This window comes from Sminthopsis crassicaudata, chromosome 3 (assembly GCF_048593235.1).
Source record: "Sminthopsis crassicaudata isolate SCR6 chromosome 3, ASM4859323v1, whole genome shotgun sequence".
Lineage (NCBI taxonomy): Eukaryota > Metazoa > Chordata > Mammalia > Dasyuromorphia > Dasyuridae > Sminthopsis > Sminthopsis crassicaudata.
Window position 1 is genome coordinate 254,100,121 of NC_133619.1, and position 21,051 is coordinate 254,121,171.

The following is a 21,051-nucleotide window of genomic DNA, read 5'->3' on the forward strand; positions in this document are numbered from 1 at the left end:
TCAACCTGTATTAGCTAGCTAGAAAACTCTACTAGTCCAGAGTAAAATAGGTTCACCTTTGATTTGAGATCCCTACCCTGGTTATTCCTTTGTAAGCTTGAGACTGGGTTATTTGCTGGAACTGAAAACCTTACTCTATTCCTGGAATCTGAGGCACACTGCCGATACTTGCTTCTAAACTTGATTCTTTCTTTATATCCTGCCCAAAGCCTTCCTACCCAGGAATGTCAGCAGGTCCCCTACTCAGTTCAGCTTGACTTGTTGATCTTGACTGCTGCCAGTTGACACCCGCCTGTTTATGATGCCTTGATGTAATTCTGAGACCCTTTCTTATATATCTTTTTGTTTTTTCTCCCTCTCTTTCCCTCCTACCCCTGCCTCCAACAACAAGCAATGCAATATAAATTAAACATGTGTAATTTCTCCAAACATAGTTCTCTCTGCATCTACTCAGTTTCCATTTCCTTACCACTTCAAAAAAGGATTGCTGCAAACATTTTTGCTCATGTAAGTCCTTTTCTCTTTTTTATGGTCTCTTTGGAATACAAACTCAATAGATACACTGCTGGATCAAAAGGTTTTATAGTCCTTTGGGCATAGTTGGAAATTGTTCCTCTGGGATCCTTTCTTGCCCTAGTGTGCAACCTTTCACTGGATGCTAGGGTGAACTGTGCATGAAGCTTTCCTGGTCTGATACTGTCCCTAATGTACCTCTCAGTCTGTGTCTCTCTTTTTTGTTAGTCTGGGCTAGAAGAAAAACTCACTGTGACTTTTCTAAATTTCCCCTTCAGGATTAAAGTCTGGTGAATTTTTTTATTTTTTTTTTTTAATTTTTTATAGACCGTTTGGAGGAATTTGAGATTGAGGGGAAGAATAGCTGAACTGTTTTCTGCTGTTCTACCAAATTGACTTCCCCTCCTCCATCTTGACTTCTCTATTTTGATTCTCATAGTTCAGGATTCCTCATCCTGTGGACATCTTTGTTTCCAGATCTTTGCTACAATAAAGATATTGTAAATAAAGAGTTGCTGTAAATATGTTGGGCCTTTTTATCCTTTTTACCTCTTTGAAGTATATTCCTAATTGCAAGATCTTCAGGTCCAAGGGTATGCACATTTTAGTCACGTTCTTAATAATTTCAGATTACTTTCTGGAAAGGTTAGACCAATTCACATGTCTGATGAAATCAAGGTAGCAATACCTAGTTTGAAATAAACATGTGGCAAATTCACAATGACCATTCTCTTTGCCAAAAGGAAGATTTATTTTAGGAGAAGAAATTAACAGATAAAATAGACACCGGGAATGGGAAATAGGAATTAGAGTTGGGAGAGCATTTAGTTAGAAAGGAAAGGAATTTCCTTTAAAGGAATATGCTATAAGGCCCAAGCATGCAATTGATTGGTAGGTTAGATCCAAAGAGCAGACTAACCACAGTTAGCTATAATAAGGAGAAAGACACCATGAAAGATGCTATGAGGAAGAAAAGAGACAATAATCTTATATTGGTCTTACTCCTGAAAATGACTAAGCCAAGATCATCATCATATTTCAGGTGCAGAAGTGGGAATTCAAGGAGTGTCAGAGAGCTACATGAAATGCACCTGGAAGACCAGGTCCCAGACCTATCTAAAGATATGCCAATCAAAATAGTGTGGGAAAGTTAACTTCCTTTATTTATGCAATTATGCTTGATAGAGTTTAAATTATGACTGTCTTAATTTATGGTAATAGGACAGTCTGGGAAAGCTAAGTTTTCATCAAGATTATCCGAAAGGTTGTTGTTAATGTCTTTAAAATGCTAACTAGATTGGAGACAGGAAGGATATATTAGCAATAGACTCTGATTTCACATTTTTCTATACAAATAGGATTTGGGCTTCTTCATCTACCTAATGATGGAAAACAGTCATTTACATAATGACTACACATTTTCAGATGGAAAACAGGAACATTTTATACTTGCATTTTTATTCATGGTTTTTAAACTGACGCTTTGCTCATAGATATTTGCTATAAGAGAAAAAACAGAGGCATCATTAGAGAACAAAGCATCCTTAGTCATTTGACTTTAGTTAATAATCTTTTGATAACCAATCATGCAGTAAAAATTCCACCTCATAGTTAGACTCAGAAATAATGTGGAAAACATTCTACAACTGGGAAACTGAGTCAGAAAGATCTGATCTTGAACAGAGTCTAAGATTGTCCTCCCAGATCTTTACCCTGATAGACATCCACCTATAAGTTCAGAATGGTATCCATCTGAGAACTTATGATATCTCTCTTGAATGGTTGGATTACTAACTTAATGATCCATCAAGCAATCATACCCAAATTCAAAAGAGTATTATTTATACAGAATTTCTCTCAAATAGCCAATTCCCACATCAGAGACTTCAGATCTAAAGGGAAAAAAAAAAACCTCACAAATCATTCTGCATAGCCTAAACTAGGCATTCTCATGGCATGCTTTCTTTTCACATGCAAATGAACTTGAGGAGAAGGGATTTCATTTCCCCAATACTGGGCAGAGTGCATAGACAAAATTCAATGCAGGAAAATTACAGATTTTGAAAATCCTGCTTTAGGTGTTTAAAGAAAGCTGTAGATCATATGGGTTAGACAGGGAGATCATGATACACTAAATAAATGTTAAATAATTTGCTGAGGACAGATGTAAACTATGGAAGAAGTAATCATTTTGAAAGAATTTGCAGTTAATCAAAACTTTAAAAAAATCTATAGCAAACTTATCTTATTAGTTCCTTGTATTCCTGAGCATAATTAGAATCTTTAAAGCATCATGGTTGACTTTGCTTTAAACAACGACACACTTGAAAAACAAAAACAAATATTCAATTACAAATACCTTGTAGACATAGGCAGTTCACTTAAAAAAAAAAAAAGAAGCAATTTAAAGTTAAAGAATTTCATTTAACCATCAGGAAGACTCAGAAAAGGGCTGAGCACTAGTAGGAAGGCAGCTCAGGTGAGTGCTCTCCACAAGCCAGGGTGAAATATGTCCTCATATTCCAACTGATCTAAAATAAAACTATAATACAGTTTTCAATCCTAATTTCTGTTTATATCTGTATTTTCTTGAATGAGAATTTCACATTCCATACCAAGTTAATATCATAAGATTTATGACATTGTTAGCTAGATAGAATGGTTCTGGTTTGGGGTTTTTTTTGTTTGTTTGTTTTGGTTTTTTTTCCCCACTTTCCCCAACTTGAGAGCAGGAGAGAGGGAAATGCCTACAGATTCAAGAATAAAATCCATTAGATAAAGTCTTCAATGTATCCTTACTTCCTAGACACAGTGAAAATCAGTTTTAGGTTTTAAAAATCATCAGTTTTGGGACATTGATGCATTGTTGATGGAGTTGTGAAAATATCCAACCGTTCTAGAGAGCAACCTGGAATTATGCCCAAAAAGTTATCAAACTGTGCATACCCTTTGATCCAGCAGTACTACTACTGGGCTTATTTCCCAAGGAAATACTAAAGAAGGGAAACGGACCTATATGTGCCAAAATGTTTGTGGCAGCCCTTTGTGTAGTGGCTAGAAACTGGAAAATGAATGGATGCCCATCAATTGGAGAATGGTTGGGTAAATTATGGTATATGAATATTATTAATATTATTGTTCTGTAAGAAATGACCAACAGGATGAATACAGGAGAGACTTGCATCAACTGATGCTGAGTGAAATGAGCAGAACTAGGACATCATTATACACTTCAACAACAATACTATATGAGGATGTATTCTGATGGAAGTGGATATCTTCAACATTGAGAAGAGCTAATCCAATTTCAATTGAGCAATGATGGACAGAATCAGCTACACCCAGAGAAGGAACACTGGGAAATGAGTGTAAACTGTTTGCATTTTTTTGTTTTTCTCCCCAGATTATTTTTACCTTCTGAATCCAATTCTTCCTTTGCAACAACAACAACAAAATTCGATTCTGCACATATATATTGTACCTAGGATATACTATAACATATTTAATATGTATGGGAATGCCTGCCATCTAGGGGAGGGGATGGAGGGAAGGAAGGGAAAAATTCAGAACAGAAAGGAGTACAAGGGATAATGTTGTAAAAAATTACCTGTGCATATGTACTGTCAAAAAATATTATAATTATAAAATTAATTTTAAAAAAAAGAAAAAAATCATCAGTTTCAAATAATTCAAGAGAATAATTTACTTCAGTGCTATAAACCCAGGAACTCAGTTAATATTTCCTGAGAAGATTAATGAAGAACACAGGTGATAAGTAGCTCATATTTTTTTTTTTTAACAAATTGTACAACATACAATTTAAAAAGCAATGTAACACCTTAAACATTTCATCTAATTAAGAAATATAAACATGTGACCTCTTTGAGTAAATTACAAGAGAACTTTGGTTTAATACCCATTGTTTGTTTAAAATCAAATCAAATTCAGATTTAAATTTTCAGTAGCAATACTTAAGTACTTGTACACAAATTTCTAAGGTCTTATATCCAGAATAAAGAAGCTCTCAATTTTAGCATGCACTAATTAATAGTAATTATCTCATACAATTTTAGAATCAGAATTTCAATTTAAATATAACCCCAAAATTTGAGATGGCAGAAAACTTCCCTTTCACATTTCAATAATTTTCTATATTTTTACCCATCTATCCAGCTCTTCTGCAATTAATAATCAAAGGGAAAAGGTTTCTCATGGAGTACAGGATGATAAGCCATATTCTTTTATACACATACACACAAGAGGAAAACATGGGAAGTTCCCTTTTTGAGCATAAGGACCCAGATGTCCAGCTGATGCCAAGGTATCAGGAGGTTTGTGAGGGAGGTATCTGAGGGAGGTTGGCCTACTTTCCATACCGGAAATGCTGAGTGACTTCCATCAAACATGTTGGAGTACCATTATGAATTCCAAAAGAATCCAGGCTTCAAAGTGTCAAGCCTGGGACATTAGCTTAGCCAGGATAGATTCCACAAGGGCAGAGAAGTGTGGAAAATCCCAGAGAGGGTTTTTTTTTTCCCCTTTCTATTGCTTTTCTGCAAGCCTCAGGTTCAGGCCTGTAGAGGACTTCTTTTAGTTTTGTGTAATTTGCCTACTTAAAAACATAACAGGCTTCAAATCAAGGTAGCTAACAGAGAGAAGGAGAAGATAAAAGAAGTACCCCTTTTAAATTTTAACTGGTCAGATGTCACAGGAGTTCCCCTTTTCAATGTTTGGGGAGTAAAAGTACCCCTAGAAAGCCAAAAACCACAACCCTACACTTTTAGTAATCTTTCATACTCTTATTCCATCTTCACCTTGTAGCCAGTGCTCAAAGAGCTGCAGACCCACAGGAAAGTGGGGTCCACACCAGAGATAGCAAAACTTAATCCGAGGCATTCCCCTGAAGATCACATGGCCTCAGTTTTTGCTAGTTATCTATGAGCCTTGGGGAAAAAAAGCAAAAAAGAAAAAACCTGGAAATTCATTAAGGACTCCACTACAGTGAGAAATGAGAGTTAGAAGTGGGAAGAGGGAGGGATCCCCTTATCTTCAGGTGAAGGAGAAGGCCAGCAGGTTTCAGAGCATCAGATTTTGCTGAGTTCCAGGTCATACTGCCTTAGTAGAAAAAATATTGGGATACCCATTTCTTATCTTTGGCAAGGAGAAGACCGCGAATTTTGAACATCAAATGATCAATAGCAATACCTAGTTTGAAATAAATGTGACAAATTCACAATGGTCATTCTCTTTGCCAAAAGGAAGGTTTATTTAGGAAAAGAGTTTACAGACAAAATAAGAGATAAAATAGGCACCAGGAATGGTGGCAAATATGAAATAGAGTTGAAAGAGCATGTAGTTAAAAAAGAATTTGGAAGAATCCATTAAAGGAATATGCCATGAGGCCTAACCATACCTTTGGCAGGTTACATCCTTAGAGAAATTTAGCAGACTAACCAATTAGTTAGAGTAAGGAGAAACACAATGTTGCAGGGAAAACATTGTAAAGGAGTGAGAGAACCTCACAGTAGCTTAGTTCTGAAAAGAATTTAGCTAAGATCTTCATCATAAGCAGATCTTTAATAGTGGAAATATAGTCTTGGGAATTTCTCAGATGCAAAAGTGAGAATTCAGGAAAGAGAATCAAACAGCTACATAGAATGCACCTGGCAGACCAGGTCCCAGACCTGTTTAAAATTATACCACTCAAAATAGCCTGGGAAAGCTAACTTCCTTTTATATGCAATTGTGATTAATAGCATTTACATTATGACTGTCTTTAAGTTATGGTTATAGGACAGTCTGGGAAAGCGAAGTTCTCATCTAGGTTGTCTTATTGGTTATTTTAAATAACTTTAAAGATGCTAACTAGATTGGAAGCAGGATGACATTATTCCATATGAACAGTATTTGGGCTTCTTCCTGACAGGGAAAGATAATTCACATCATATGCACCAAAGGTATAAATTTATGCTTGAATTTTCAGTCTCCATCAAGGATTGGAATCCCATTTTTTTCTTTGCCAATTTATTTGAGCATTTCATTGTTATATTTTGGGTTGTTTTTTTTTTTTTGTATTAGCACTTTTTACCCAGAATCTGTCCTTCCTTTTCCCAGAAATCTTTCCCATTGTAATAAGTAGTATTCTTTGAACCAAAAAAAGAAAAAAATCAGCAGAACTGATCAATATATTTTTTAAAAGTCCAAAACCATATGCAGTGTGCAATAACCTGTGGGCCTTCCACTTCCTCAAAGGGATAGATAGATTGGGATTGCCTCTCATATCTCTTCTTTCAGGTCATGCTATTCTTCATAATTTTACAATATTTACATTTTATTTTGTGTGCAAACAAATCTACTTACATTATAATTATTGTAATATTGTTTTTTTAGTCACATTATTTTCTTGCTTCTCCTCATTCTTTTTTTCATGAGTTTATTGAAATCCTTGCACATTTCTCTGTATTTGTTACATTCATCATTTCTTATATCATTGAAATATCCCAATAAATTCATGTACCATGATGGTCTAACCATTCTTTAATCTATGATCATTTTCTTTGTTTCCAATAATTTTATATCACCAAAAATGCTATTATAAATATTTTGGTGTAGACTTTCTTAACAATAAAACTAATAATAGAATCTCTGGGTCAAAGGGATATTAGCCATTTCATTTGCATAATTCCAAACTGTTTCCCAATATAGTTTTCTTTTAATTTTATAGCTCCATCAGTAATACATGTGCTTGTCTTTAACTATTGCCATTTTTGTCATCTTTGCCAATTTTCAGCGTGTGAGGTGTAATTTCAGTATTATTTTGATTTGCATTTTTATTAGTGATTTGAAGCATATTCATTCATGTGATTGAGAACACTTCCCAATCCTTTTAAGAATTGTTATTCATATTCTGTGACCATTTATCTGCTGGAGATTGTTGGTCTTAAATATACTTATTTAGATGTCTTGATTACCAAATCCTTATTAGAGAAATTTCATGCAAAGATTTTTTTTCCCCCCATTTGACTGCTTCCCTCTTTATTTTTCTTATCTTAATAGGAAACTGATGTATTGCTGAGCTTGGATTTGGGAACACCTGAGTTCAAATCCAGGCTAAGATTCTTATAAACAGTGTGACCCTGGACAGGTTATATAACTTCTATTAGTCTCAGTTTCTTAAGCTGTACAATTGGGATAATAACAGCTTTTGTTTCCTAGGGTGGTTGTGAGGATCAAATTAGATAACATTTGTAAAATGCTTTTTTTGTTTGTTTTTTTTAATGAAGTTTTTATTTTCAAAACATATACAAGGATAATTTTTTCAACATTGACCCTTGTCTACCTCTCAGACCTGTGGAGGAGGAAGGAATTTATGACCAGAGAACTAGAGATCATTATTGATCATAAAAGAGAAGATTTTGATTACATCAAACTAAAAAGTTTCTGTACAAACAAAACTAATGCAAACAAGATTAGAAGGAAAGTAACAAATTGGGAAAATATTTTTACAGTTAAAGGTTCTGATAAAGGCCTCATTTCCAAAACTGACCCTAGTTTATAAGAAATCAAACCATTCTCCAATTGATAAATGGCCAAAGGATATGAACAGACAATTCTCAGATGATGAAATTGAAACTATATCCACTCATATGAGTGTTCCAAATCACTACTGATCAGAGAAATGCAAATTAAGACCACTCTGAGATACCACTACACACCTGTCAGACTAAGATGACAGGAACAAATAATGATGAATGTTGGAGGGGATGTGGGAAAACTGGGACACTGATGCATTGTTGGTGGAGTTGTGAAAGAATCCAGCCATTCTGGAGAGCAATTTGGAACTATGCCCAAAAAGTTATGAAAATGTGCATACCCTTTGATCCAGCAGTGCTACTACTGGGTTTATATCCCCAAAAAATACTAAAGAGGGGAAAGGGACTTGTATGTGCCAAAATGTGTGTAGCAGCTCTTTTCATAGTGGCCAGAAACTGGAAAATGAACAGATCTCCATCAATTGGAGAATGGTTGGGTAAATTATGGTATATGAATGCTATGGAATATTATTGTTCTGTAAGAAATAACCAGCAGGATGAATACAGAGAGATTTGGAGAGACTTACATGAACTGATGCTGAGTGAAATGAGCAGAACCAGGAAATCACTATACACTTCAACAACAATACTGTATGAAGATATATTCTGATGGAGGTGGATATCTTCAACAAAGGGAAGATCTAATTCAGTTCCAGTTGATCAATGATGGACAGAAACAACTACACCCAGAGAAGGAACACTGAGAATTGAATGTAAAGTGTTAGCACTACTGTCTTTCTACCCAGGTTACTTATACTTTCGGAACCCAATTCCTAACGTGCAACAAGAAAATTGGATTTACACACATATATTGTATCTAGGTTATACTGTAACACATGTAAAATGTATGGGATTGCCTGTCATCTAGGGGAGGGAGTAGAGGGAAGGAGGGGAAAATTTGGAAAAATGAATACAAGGGATAATGTTATAAAAAAAAATTACTCATGCATATGTACTGTCAAAAAAAATTTTTTTATAATTATAAAATTAATTTAAAAAAAAAGAAGACAATATCACTTCTTCATGACACAACTTCCTTATGGAACATCAAACACACCTTGATATATCAAAAATATTAATAAATAGACAAAAAACTATCACAAAAAAAAAAGAGAGAGAAAGAAAAACCTTGTGTTCCAATTTTCCCTCCTCTTCCACCCTCCCCTAGATAGTATGTAATCCAATATATATTAAATCCTGTTTAAGCATACATCTTTATACAGTGATTGCACACACACACACACACACACACACACACACACACACACACACAAATCAGATCAAAAAGTTTAAAAAAAGAGAGAAAAAATAAAATTCAAGCAAACCACAACAAAAAGAGTGAAAAATGCTATGTTGTAATTCATCGTTAGTTCCCACAGTCCTCTCTCTGGGTGTAGATGGTTCTCATCATCATAAGGTCATTGAAACAGGCCTGAATTCTCATTGTTGAAAAGAGCCCTATCCATCAGAATTGATTATCATATAATCTTGTTGCCTTGTTGCCTTGTTGCCTGGTTGCCTTGTACAATGATTTCCTGGTACTGCTCATTTCACTTAGCATCTGTTCATGTGAATCTCTCCAGGACTTTCTGAAATCATCTTGCTGGTTGTTTCTTACAGAACAATAATATTGCATAATTTATTCAACTATTCTCCAACTGATGGGCATCCACTCATTTTCCACTACAAAAAGGGCTGCCACAAGCATTTTTTGCACATGTGGGTCTCTTTCCCCCGAAGTTTTTTTTTTTTTTTTTTTTTAAATCAAATAGGGAAAACTGCCTTATGAGATACTAGGTTATTAACCTATTGTTTTTTTTATTTTCTCCTCTTGTCTGTTTTATTGATCTAGCCCTCCTTTTTTTTTTTAAATAATTATCAGATAATTTGGATTATATGTTGCTTTATAATATGTATTGAAGTCTAAAAGTGCTAATCAACCTTTGTCTTTACTTTTCTTCATTTCCTTCATATTCTAGATCTTTAATTTTTCCAAATATATATATTTTTATTATTTCAGTAAGTACTATAAAGTATCCCTTTGATAATTTGATTGTTATGTCTTTAAACATGCAAGCTTTGGTACTGTTGTCATTTTTTATTATATTGGCATTGGCCCAATCACACACTTCCAGGTATTTAGTTGCTCTTTATTTCTTTAAGGAGCCACTTTGTAAGGAAATTTATGAGTCTTGTGTGTTTTGGTAGTTTGACCCCAAGATACTTTATGCATTTTGTAATTATTTGGAATGGGACTTCTTTTTCTTTTATTGTCTCTGTTTCATAAAAATAGGTATTTTTAAATTTTTTTTGTAATCTAAATTTTGTCTAAAACTATCAGTTTGCTTCAATTAGTATCTTTGTTGAATTCTTGGAATTTTTCAAGCATCAGCCAATGTGATTGTTTTGGTCTCTTCTTTATTTCTCTTTATGGTTTAATTTCTTTCACTTAGTAGCATTTCCAAAAATATATCAAATAATATATTGTATTTAACTTATACTTTAACATATTTAACATGTATTGGTCAACCTGCCATCTGGGGGAAGGGGTGGGGGGAAGGAGGGGAAAAGTTGGAACAAAAGGTTTTGCAATTGTCAATACTGAAAAATTACCTATGCATAAAATTTTTGTAAAAAAAAAAATAAATTATATATATATATATATACATATATATATAGTATATAATAGTGGGAGAGCAGACATCCTTGCTTTACTCCTCATTTATTGGAAAAGGTTCTAGTGTATTCCCATTTCCTATACTTGCCTTTCATTTTTAAAGTTATTTTATTCCTATACTTTGTAGGATTTTTTTTAAATAAGCAAGCATGAATATTGTACTTTGTCAAATGATTTTCTGTATTTATTGAGATAAACACATTAATAGTCAGGAATAAAAATTAAGTGCCTACCTTGTGCCAGGCACCATACTAATTGCTTACAATAAAAATATAAAAGAAAAAATTCTTGTCCTCAGGGGCAAAAGAAAGCAGAAAAGATAGTAAGGAGGAGATAATTTAGAGGGACCATTGTGGAAAAGTCAAAGAAATCCAAAACAGGTGCTTCTGCAGAAGTTGAAGAAGTACAAATTGAGTACAAAAAAATGAGAGCAGCTGGGGATGGGAAATGAGATGTCTAACATTTCCCTTTTCTTAAATAGAATTTATGGTTCCCCCTCAAAGAATGAGAAAGTATTGCCGAGGCATAAATGACAAGGCTGATTTGATCTTTCAAAATCATGAGATTTCCCAAGCCCCACTGGGAGCTTGGTGGAGAAGGCAAAAATCTAAATTTAATCTAATCTAGTGAGTGTAATTAGAGTGGGAAATAAGATGTCTGTGTAGATTATTCATGTGGCTTTGGATGTTTTTGTTTTTAATATGATTTATTATGTCTATTGTTTTCTTAATGTTGACCAATTTCTTTGATTGCTGATATAATTCTAACTTGGTTGTAATGAATTATTTTTTGGATAAATTGCTGTAATCTGACAAAATTATTTAAAAACTTTTCATCAGTATTCATTAATGATATTGGTCTATAGTTTTTCTTTGTTTTATTCTTCCCTGGTTTTTAGGTAATAGGATAGTATTGTCACAGGAAAGGATTCTGTTAGGATACTTTTTCAATTGTAAAAAATAATTTATGTAGTATGGATACTATTTGTTCTTTAAAAATTTGATACAATTCTTCTGTGACTCCATCAGGACTAGAAAGATTTCTTGTTAAGTTTTTTGTTGTTGTTTTTTAGTAGTACCTTTGTACTACTTCAGTTTCCTTTTTGAGATAGGGTTACTTATGATCTTTGTTTCCTCTTCTATCAGTTTAAGAATTTTTAAATTTTGAAGGTGTTCTGGTTTTTTTTTTTTTTTTTTTTTTTTTTTTTAGTTTTATTAGCCTAGAGTGTATCTGTGCATATGACGTTTTTCTTCTGGTGATTCTTATAATTTTATCTTATACATTTGCTATTTTATAGAATATATTTTTCCAGTCCTTTTAATTTTTACTCGGAATGATTTAACATACATCATATTATATTCTTTTTAATGAATCAGTTGTTTCTATTTATCTGTTTCTCCTCTAATTTTCAACAAGTCCTCCTTTATGTTTATTTTAGGTTTATTGCTAGCTTTATAATTTTTTGAGATGCAAATTCAGTTAATTAATCTTCTCTTTTTCTATCTTGTTAATGTATATTTATAGGGATATGACTTTTCCCCTGAGGACTTCTTTTGCTGCATCACAGAAATTTTGGTATGTTTCATCATTATAATTTTCTTTTATATAAGTAATATTTCTATGATTTGTATTTGACCCTGTTATTATTTAGGATTTTATTGTTGAGTCTGAGTTTAATTTTGGGTCTTTGTCAAAAGACAAAGAAAAAATTCCTTTTTTTAAGTCTCTGAATCATTTACTGTATTACTATATTTATTGTGTTATGGAGATTAAAGGATGTGTTTACTATTTCTACTTTTTTACATTTGTTTACAATGTATCTAAGGCTGAATAAAATGGTCAGTTTTTGTAAATTCTATGTAGTGTTGAGAAATGCATATAATCTTTTAAAGTTACATTTAGAAGATACATAAGTTGTTATGTCTAGTTTTTCCAGCAATTTGTTTAGTTCTGTATTTTCTCTTTAGTTTATTTTTGTTAGAATTATCCAAAAATAAGAGAGGGACATTGAAATCTTCTGGCATTATTGTATTACTGTTGTATGGCATGAGTTCTAGACCCCCCTCACCCAAATTGACTAATCAGAAGCATCTTCAGATACAAACAGGAACCATATATTTAGTCCTTGTAAGGAGAGGCCCAAGTACACCAGCTGAGCAGACATAGAGCCTCTCAGCTCCCATCTCCAGCATCGTATCTGGTGACAAACCAAAAATAATGAATTGATTAAATAACAAAAGACTTGGGCTCATTAGATGGACTGAAAAGGAAGTAATCATTGACAAATGATCAACAATGTTGTCTACTTCCTGAAATTTAGGTCTACAATCCTATCCACTCCATCTCATAGACTTTTTGAAAAATTTTCAACTGGTCCCATCCAGGGACCCTCTTTTTCATACATTTGAAGATTTCTCACACCAATCTTGATATATTTCTTCCATGAGGACATCCTTGTTATTTAGACCTTCAGGTGTCCCTTTCTTTAGTATTAATCATACCCTGCTGTTGTGTCCTGCTTTCTAGAGCTTTCAAATTAGGTTGACAAAACATACTGTGCTTTCTAGAGCCTCCATGATGGAGTGAAAAACCATACCATCTTAGTGGAGGAGCGAGACTCCCAAGGATGGTTGAAATATGGAATTCGTTGTTTCCAAATTCTCTCCCCCTTATATACCCTCATACCCTTATATAACCAAAACAACACTGTATGTGCTAAGTATATACTGCGCACATGGGACCACATTAACAACTTGCTATTGTATGTAGATTGTCACCACCCCCTGACTTCTCAGGAAGGCCAAAAACCCAAGGGGAGATAGGGAGCTGAACTAGACATTGTTAGCAGGTTCCATCTTGGCTGAAGGGTCTTATACCCTCTACACCCCCACTCTTTACCATTTAGAACTAACACCTGCACATCAATGGAAGCTTTCAGCAACCATTTTAGCTAAGAAATCTTGAATTATTCTAGTGATTTAAGAGCATAAGCAAGCAGGTGACAGGATATTGCTGCTTAAAGCAATGAACAGAAATCAGAGACCCCACTTTCACAAATACCCACTGTTTTGGAAACCTTATGATCACAGACCAACAGATTGGCATCTGGAAGCCAATGTTATCCATAGAACTAAGACACTGGAGGCCCAGGAGCCTCAGGACCATTGTCCCATTATTCCCACATCAAACACTCCCTATTCATTTGGGACAAAGGGAGTAAATATCTTATCTTCTGGACCTGCTTCAGACTGATAAGGGGTGTAGAGCTGGCCCTGCCCATTGGGGTCCAGATTGAGAAAGAGTGACAAATGACTTGTAGGCTGCTGCGGCATCCAGTGCTAAGTGTCAAAATCAGCTTTCAGGTGATTTCAGGTGGTTGAAATTTTATGGCTTGGAGTCTGGAAGAAACAATTCTCACAAGTAGATTAAAAATGTAAGGATTAAATACATGCAAAAAAAAAAAAAAGAATAAACAAAAATGAAGTTAATATTGGATTACTGGGGACGGTAATCAGGAACCCCATCCAGAAGAAGACTGAGGGGGTGACCATGAGACTATCATGAATGCCTCTCATCCAAACAGCTTTTCCTAGGATACCAAAGAATGTTTTCCCCAAATTCCTGCTTTTGTTTCCTCAAAGGAGTAGGGGGAATGAATGGAACATTGTGGCTTTAAGTGAGAATGATCTCCTTTAGCAAAAACTCTAGAGCCTTTTTAACAATTTTTTTCAGAATTTATTTGCCTGGGAGCTATATGAGGGAATACAGACAGTACAGGCAGCTGAATCTGCAAGCCTGTTTTCATTGGTCTAAAGTGAATCCCCCTTCCTTTACAAAACATGACAGAAACCTCTCTAGGTCCAATTATTCCCCTGCATACTTAATGAAGGAATATTTGGTTGTCAAAATAAGTAAATCTCCTTTCTTTTATATAGCCTCCATGATCATACAAAACATGAAAAACATATTTGAAGTAAGAATAGATATTCACTCTCATTTCTTTCCCTAATTCTAAAGCTCTGCTATAGGCAAAAGTGCTCCGAATCTGGTGGGGAGCCAGAATATTCAATGATTGGCCCAGGATGAGTTTAGGAGATTTTTCAATTAGAAGGGCTGTGGCAGCTGGGTCTAAGGCAGGAGAATTGCCCCAAAGACACCAAGTTTCTTTAAGAAGTAAGCAAGGGATCTAGGATAGAATTCCAGAGACTGAGTCAAGACCTTCTAGGACCTGGTCCCGCCCTCAATCAATGTACAGTGTAAAAGGTAGGGCTAAGTCCCGGAAGAGGTCAATTTAGGTTTCTAGGTCTTAAAAGGCTTGATCAGGTTGTGATAAGATTGTCTGCTTCCTTTCCCAATGAGCAAAAGGGAGGTGGGAGTGGCCCAAGTGAGCCTTCAGGCAAAGAAACTCTTGCCCAGGAAAAAGGGGTTTTGTGGCATCAGCCAGAGAAACCTCCAGGGCTGGGTGCAGACCAAAATATTATCTGCATACTGGTACTATGCCTCATGTTTTCTACTGACCACTTGCTCTGATTACAGAAATTTGCTATAAGAGAAAAAAGTAGGGACATGATTATAATATAATCAGTCAAAATTGATTCTTCAAGGCCTCAATCTAAGAGCATGTACATGGCAGGATAAAGCATCCTTAGCTGTGACAACCAATCATGCAGTAACAATTCCACCTCATAGACAGATCCAGGAATAATCAAATGGGAAGCAAAGAAGTAGAACTGGGAAATTGATTCAGAAGGATATCATCTTAAGCAGAGGCTAAGGTTGTCCTCCCAACTCTTGTTCAGGTAAAATGTGCACTTGCAGTTCAGGAAGGCATTCCTCTGAGTAAATTATGATATTCCTCTCAAATGGTGGGTTACTGATGTAATGATCCATCAGGCAATCATATCCAAATTCTAAAAGCAAAATAATAATAGTTACATTCCTGAGAGGGTTCATTTCAATAACAAGTTAGACCAATTAGAGGCTTCAGGTCTATACAAAAATTAAAAAAAAAAATCATACAAACCACTGTATATAATTTATTACATATGCCTGCAAAACAGTCAAAACTAGTACAGGGATTTCAGGTTAAAATTCTGCTCTGCATACTTGAAGAAAGATAAAGTTCATATTTGTTATATTCATTAAACAAGGAGACTGTTAAATAAATTAGATTATTTGCTGAAAACTTTGAAATAACCACTTTCAGAGAATTTGCAGTTAAGCAGAAATCTAATAAACTTCTTTTAGAAGTTCTTTGCATTGCTAAGTGGTAGGACCTTTGACATAACATCACAAATGACTACCTTAAAACAACCATAGACCTGAAAAACAAAAACAAACATTCAGTTATTAATACTATGTAAATGTAAGCTATTCCTTTAAACAATAAAAGCAATTAATGTTAAAGTAATTTCATTTAACCAGCAAGTTAAATGAGGAGGGCAGTGAGCTCCAGTGAATGGGTTTGTTCTCTTACTTCTAAGCAACAGCCACACCTAGTGAAGGAAGGGTAGGCTAAATCTTCTCCTTTCCAAGCTGACATATCTTTTTCTCCTTCCCCCATTCTCTGTGGTGTCTCTCCCAACTCCACTATGCTTCCCGACCCCATTTCTCTCTCCAACTCTCCAAGTCTCCTCCAGGACCCACCCTGCCAGCCAAGGACATGCTCCAACCTTATGGGATTTCTCCTTTCCCTGGCAAATGGCAAATTCCTCTAAGAGTTCCTTTTCCATAATAAATCTACCTTTTGCCAAAGACAATGGCCAATGTGAATTCCTCACATAACTGGACCCTAATTTTGGTGCCTATCGTCCTCTGGTGTCTACATAACTCACATAATACCTAACGATTTTAGGTTTCTATATTACGACAATAAACTCAAGTAATTTAATTAAAAATTTCACAATTTTCATAAATGATAGCTAAATAAACATAACATAGCCTATCACAAAAATGGATAGGAATCTCATGTAATTTAGAGTAATTTCCAATTTTAAATATACATATCAATTAAAAAGTTATTTTAAAAATCAATACTTTACCTTGTGATATTCTAACTAGATGTTCCATTCAAACTATCAATTGCTTTTGTAAATCAATCTTTCTTATTCCTTGTTTTTAAAATCACCTCTTTTTTAAAAAAAACTTTGACATCCACAATATAGCTAATATCTGAATGACTTTGGATTAAATTTCATAAAGCTTATACATCTGTCCAGCAGAGCTGACAAAATTTAAAAACATAGATCATAATTTTTACAAATTACGAACATACATTTTAAAAAGCAGTATGCTTCATCTAATTAGGGGATACAAACATGTGACCCTTTAAGGTAAACTACCAGAACTTTTGTTTTAACAACCTATTTTTTTTAACTTAAAATCAAATCAAATACAGATTTAAATTTCTAGTAGCAATGTTTCAATATTTGCACACAATTTTCTAAGATCTTGTGCTTAAAATAAACAAACTCACAATTCTAGCACATACCATTTAATAGTGATTCATCATACAAAATTTACAACTCATTTTGATATCTGAAGAGATGACCTTAAGCTCAACATTCCTGATGTAAAAGATATCATTATAAGTTGTTCCAATATAACAAAGTTAAAGATAATTAGTAAATTCGTTATTTCTCAAGGATAATAACTATACTTAGAAAAAGATAACAAATTTAGAAGAATTAACAAATTTATAATTTAAGAGGGATTCCAGAAAAAGACACCTTTTCACTTCCTGTCTGTTTACTTTCTTTGATAGACATCAGCTTTCTTTATTTTTATTGCTGCATACTCTCAAGTCTCCAGGCTTTTACAATAATACATATTTATAAATATAATAAAATACAAACCTGATCCAAATGAGTTTTCCCCCCCCCCTTTTTTTTAAAATCTCTGTGAATCAGAAAAGGCTTGTGGACTAGGCTGTTTGCTGCCACATTTTAAAAGCAGCCAAGTTCTTTTCTGTTTTTCCCAAAGTTCCCAAATTCTTAAATCTTTTGTTTATATAAAACTGCTTTTACTGTCATATCACAAATAACAAATTTCACTGAACTGACTAAGCATGTGTTCTTTGTCTTTCACTCATCCCTCACATCTAAAAACCCATATAAAGTTATCAAATATGAAGCAATTAAATCCAATAAAGTAGTTAACACTCATATAGCATTTGTTTTATGCTAAGCCCTTTGGTAATCTTGAAATGATCAATTGCCAAACTGCCCAATCTTTGCCCTCAAAAACTTTAATTCTGTAGCACTTAGATTGGCCAGAGCTGGAGTCCACAGGAAAAGGTCAGGCTTTTCCCTTTTAAAGGGAAAATCAAGAGTGTTAAGATAGCTAGCTCACAGAACAGACATAGCAAGACATTCAGTACAAAGACACTAACACAGACAGAAATTACTAAGAGGACCGTCCCTTCCCCACAAAAAACAGCAATATCTCATCAAGTGCACTTAGTATTTTAGATTTTTTTTTTATTTTTTGCTCCCAAGATTTGATTTGGACTGCTCCTTCCCCTTTCTCTCTGGAGACAGCAGCTGCAATTTCATAGCTTGAGATCCTGTGATACGCAGAACCAACCTCTCGACTTGTATCCTCACGCATGGTCTCCTCCATGCAGCAGTCATCCAGAGCACTCCTGCTCTGTGCTGTTTATAAGATTTCCTTCTGGTTCACTAGGCAGCACCCTTTAATTTTGGATTACCAAGCCTTAACAATCCCAGAGTCCCCTTTAGTCTAAGAGCAGCCCAAGGATACAGGCAGTGTCCTGGGGAGAGCAGCCTCAATCTTTGGAATGCTTCTTTCCTTTCACCTGTAGATTATGGGCTTACAAGTTACCTGACTGTTCACTTGCCCTCAGGCTTCTTCAGAGGGTTTCCTTCAGCTCCTGTTTGTATTTGGGTGCCTCTCTTCAGGCCCATACTTCACAGAGAAGGGAGGCTGAGGGTCTTATCTCAAGGATGTCAGAAAAAACTCAATCTGGTGCCTGCCTGCCCTGCATCAGAACCTCAGCCATCTTTCTGAGAAGCCACAGATCCTGGACAGGCCCCCATAAACTGTGTGGGACGGGGGCTTACCCAAATTGACTACTCAGAGGCATCTTCAGATACAAACAGGAAGCATTTATTCAGCCTTTGCAAGGAGAGGCCCAAGCACAACCAAGCAGACATAGAGCCTCTCAGCTCCCATCTCCCAGCATTGTGCCTGATGTTGAACCAGAAATAATGAATTAGTTAAATAGCAAATAGATGGACTGAAAAAGGAAATAACTATTGATCAATGGTCAGCAATGCTGTCTACTTCCTTTGGGTCACATAACTTCCTGAAGCTTAGGCCTAGGGTCTGATCCTTCATCTTCTAATTTTTATTCTACATTATTTCTTTGTTTTTAAAATGTGTTTCTTATAAGTAACAAATGTCCATTCACATTTTAAATTGTGAGAATTAGATTTGTATTTTCATCTATTTTTTTCTCTTCTGTTTTAAAAACTGCATTGTGCCTCTGCAGTTATTTTAGTTTAATCTTTGGTCCTTCTCACCCCCAAGCTCTTACCCCTTTCCATGTTACATTTTATACTTTGTAGTTTTGCTTATTTGTTTCTTTCATATTTCTTTTCTCTGTTTATTTAAATCTTTTTTTCTTTTTCTCTCTCAAAAATATAAGATTAATGTAGCATTTCCCTTCCTCTGCTTCCCTTTAATTTGTTTTTGTTGGTTAATTTTTAAAATTCCTTTTTTGTACATTTTTCTTTCCCTAACTCTTCATTATTTATCTTTCCTTTTGGTTTGTTCTAGAGTTACTTTGATTTGTGACCCTCATATTTATCTGTTTATTCTTTGTATTCCTCATGGAATAAAAAGTTTTAATGTACCTATGTTAGATTTTCTTTTATAAACATTTTATTTTTGTCTTTGCGTGAAACAGTAGCAACCACTAACACAATCAGGAATCCAAGTATGAGTGTAGGAAAAAATTTCTTTCTCATGAGAAAGGGTGAGTAGTATCTGACAAAGTATGGTTTGATAGAGACATACACACACCAGGAAAGGGACAGTCCTTTTTATTTATTCCCTAATATGAGCTCCCCTCCCCAACCTCCCTGACTCCTTTCCCCATTGTCTGGGGTTTCTAAAACTGTTTCTAAAAATGTGAGATAAGAAAGCCTGAGGCCACCAAATATATAGAGGCCCCCTCTATACAGGCCCTGCCCCCCCCCCCCCAAGGAGATTACATTCTAGAAAGGGAAGATAACATTGGCAAGCCAGGGGCAAAGAACAAGACTTCAAAAATCAGTTCCTGCCCCTAAGGAGCTAACATTCTTACTATCTTGAAGTCCCTGTGGATTTCAACCCTCCAATTCAAGTTCCATTTCTTCTATTCAACTTTCATGACTATGGAAATGATTGTCCATTTCTCACACCTTCTTGAGCTGGCTCCCTTTTTTCTCTTGTGCCTCATCTTAGGAAATACCAATTATTTATTATTGTTCTGCAAGAAACAAAAAGCAGGATGATTTCAAAGAGAGCCTGGAGAGACTTACATGAATTGATGCTAAGTGAAGTAAGTAGAACCAATAGAACATTGTACACAAGATTATGTGATGCTCAGCTATAATGGACTTGGCTCTTTTCAGCAATGAGGTGGTTCAGGCCAGTTCCAAGAGAGGATTCATGATTGAATGTGAATCACAACGTAGTATTTTCCACCTTTTTTGTTGTTGTTTGCTTGTTTTTTGTTTTTTTTTTTTCTCATTTTTTTTTCCTTTTTGATATTTTTCTTATGCAACAAGATATTTGTGAAAACATGTATAGAATTGTACATGTTTAACATATTGGATAACTTGGTGGGGAAGGGGAGGGAGAAAAATTTGGAACACAAAGTCTTGTAAGAATGAATGTTGAAAACTATCTTTGAATGTATTTCAAAAATAAAAAGCTATTTTTTTTTAAAAAGATATTGAAAATATTAATATCTGTAGGTAATGAAGAGGGTATTGCCTTTTGATAGATTTTTCCTTTGTCCCTCATTATGCAGTTCATTACTGGTCTTTGCCCTCCTTTTAGCCATTTTACCCCCTTCCATTTGCTTCAATCTTTCCTGTGTCCATACCCTTTCATTCTTCTGTGTATCAATTGCTCTCAGGGGCTCTAATTCCTCTTTTCTTGAAGCACGATGGGTAGTCTCTACAGGTACCAAATCCTTAAAGATAATAATCATTGTAAGGTCTACATTTTATAAAATATCTCTCTTTGTCCAAAGGAATA

The 21,051-nt window shown here is 34.8% G+C and overlaps 1 protein-coding gene across 8 annotated transcripts in view; it reads left to right on the top strand.

The window, feature by feature from the left end:
• The window catches only part of ZBTB21 (zinc finger and BTB domain containing 21), a 69,321-nt gene that overhangs the window by 15,570 nt on the left and 32,700 nt on the right, over positions 1 to 21,051 (top strand). For 6 of the 8 annotated variants that reach the window (XM_074300471.1, XM_074300467.1, XM_074300470.1 and 3 more), the window contains exon 2: positions 12,307 to 12,357. The gene's annotated coding sequence lies outside the window, so the exon portion shown is untranslated. Of the gene's footprint in view, positions 1 to 12,306; positions 12,358 to 20,250; positions 20,348 to 21,051 lie in introns of all 8 variants that reach the window. The other 2 variants (XM_074300472.1, XM_074300474.1) reach the window with 1 other exon arrangement.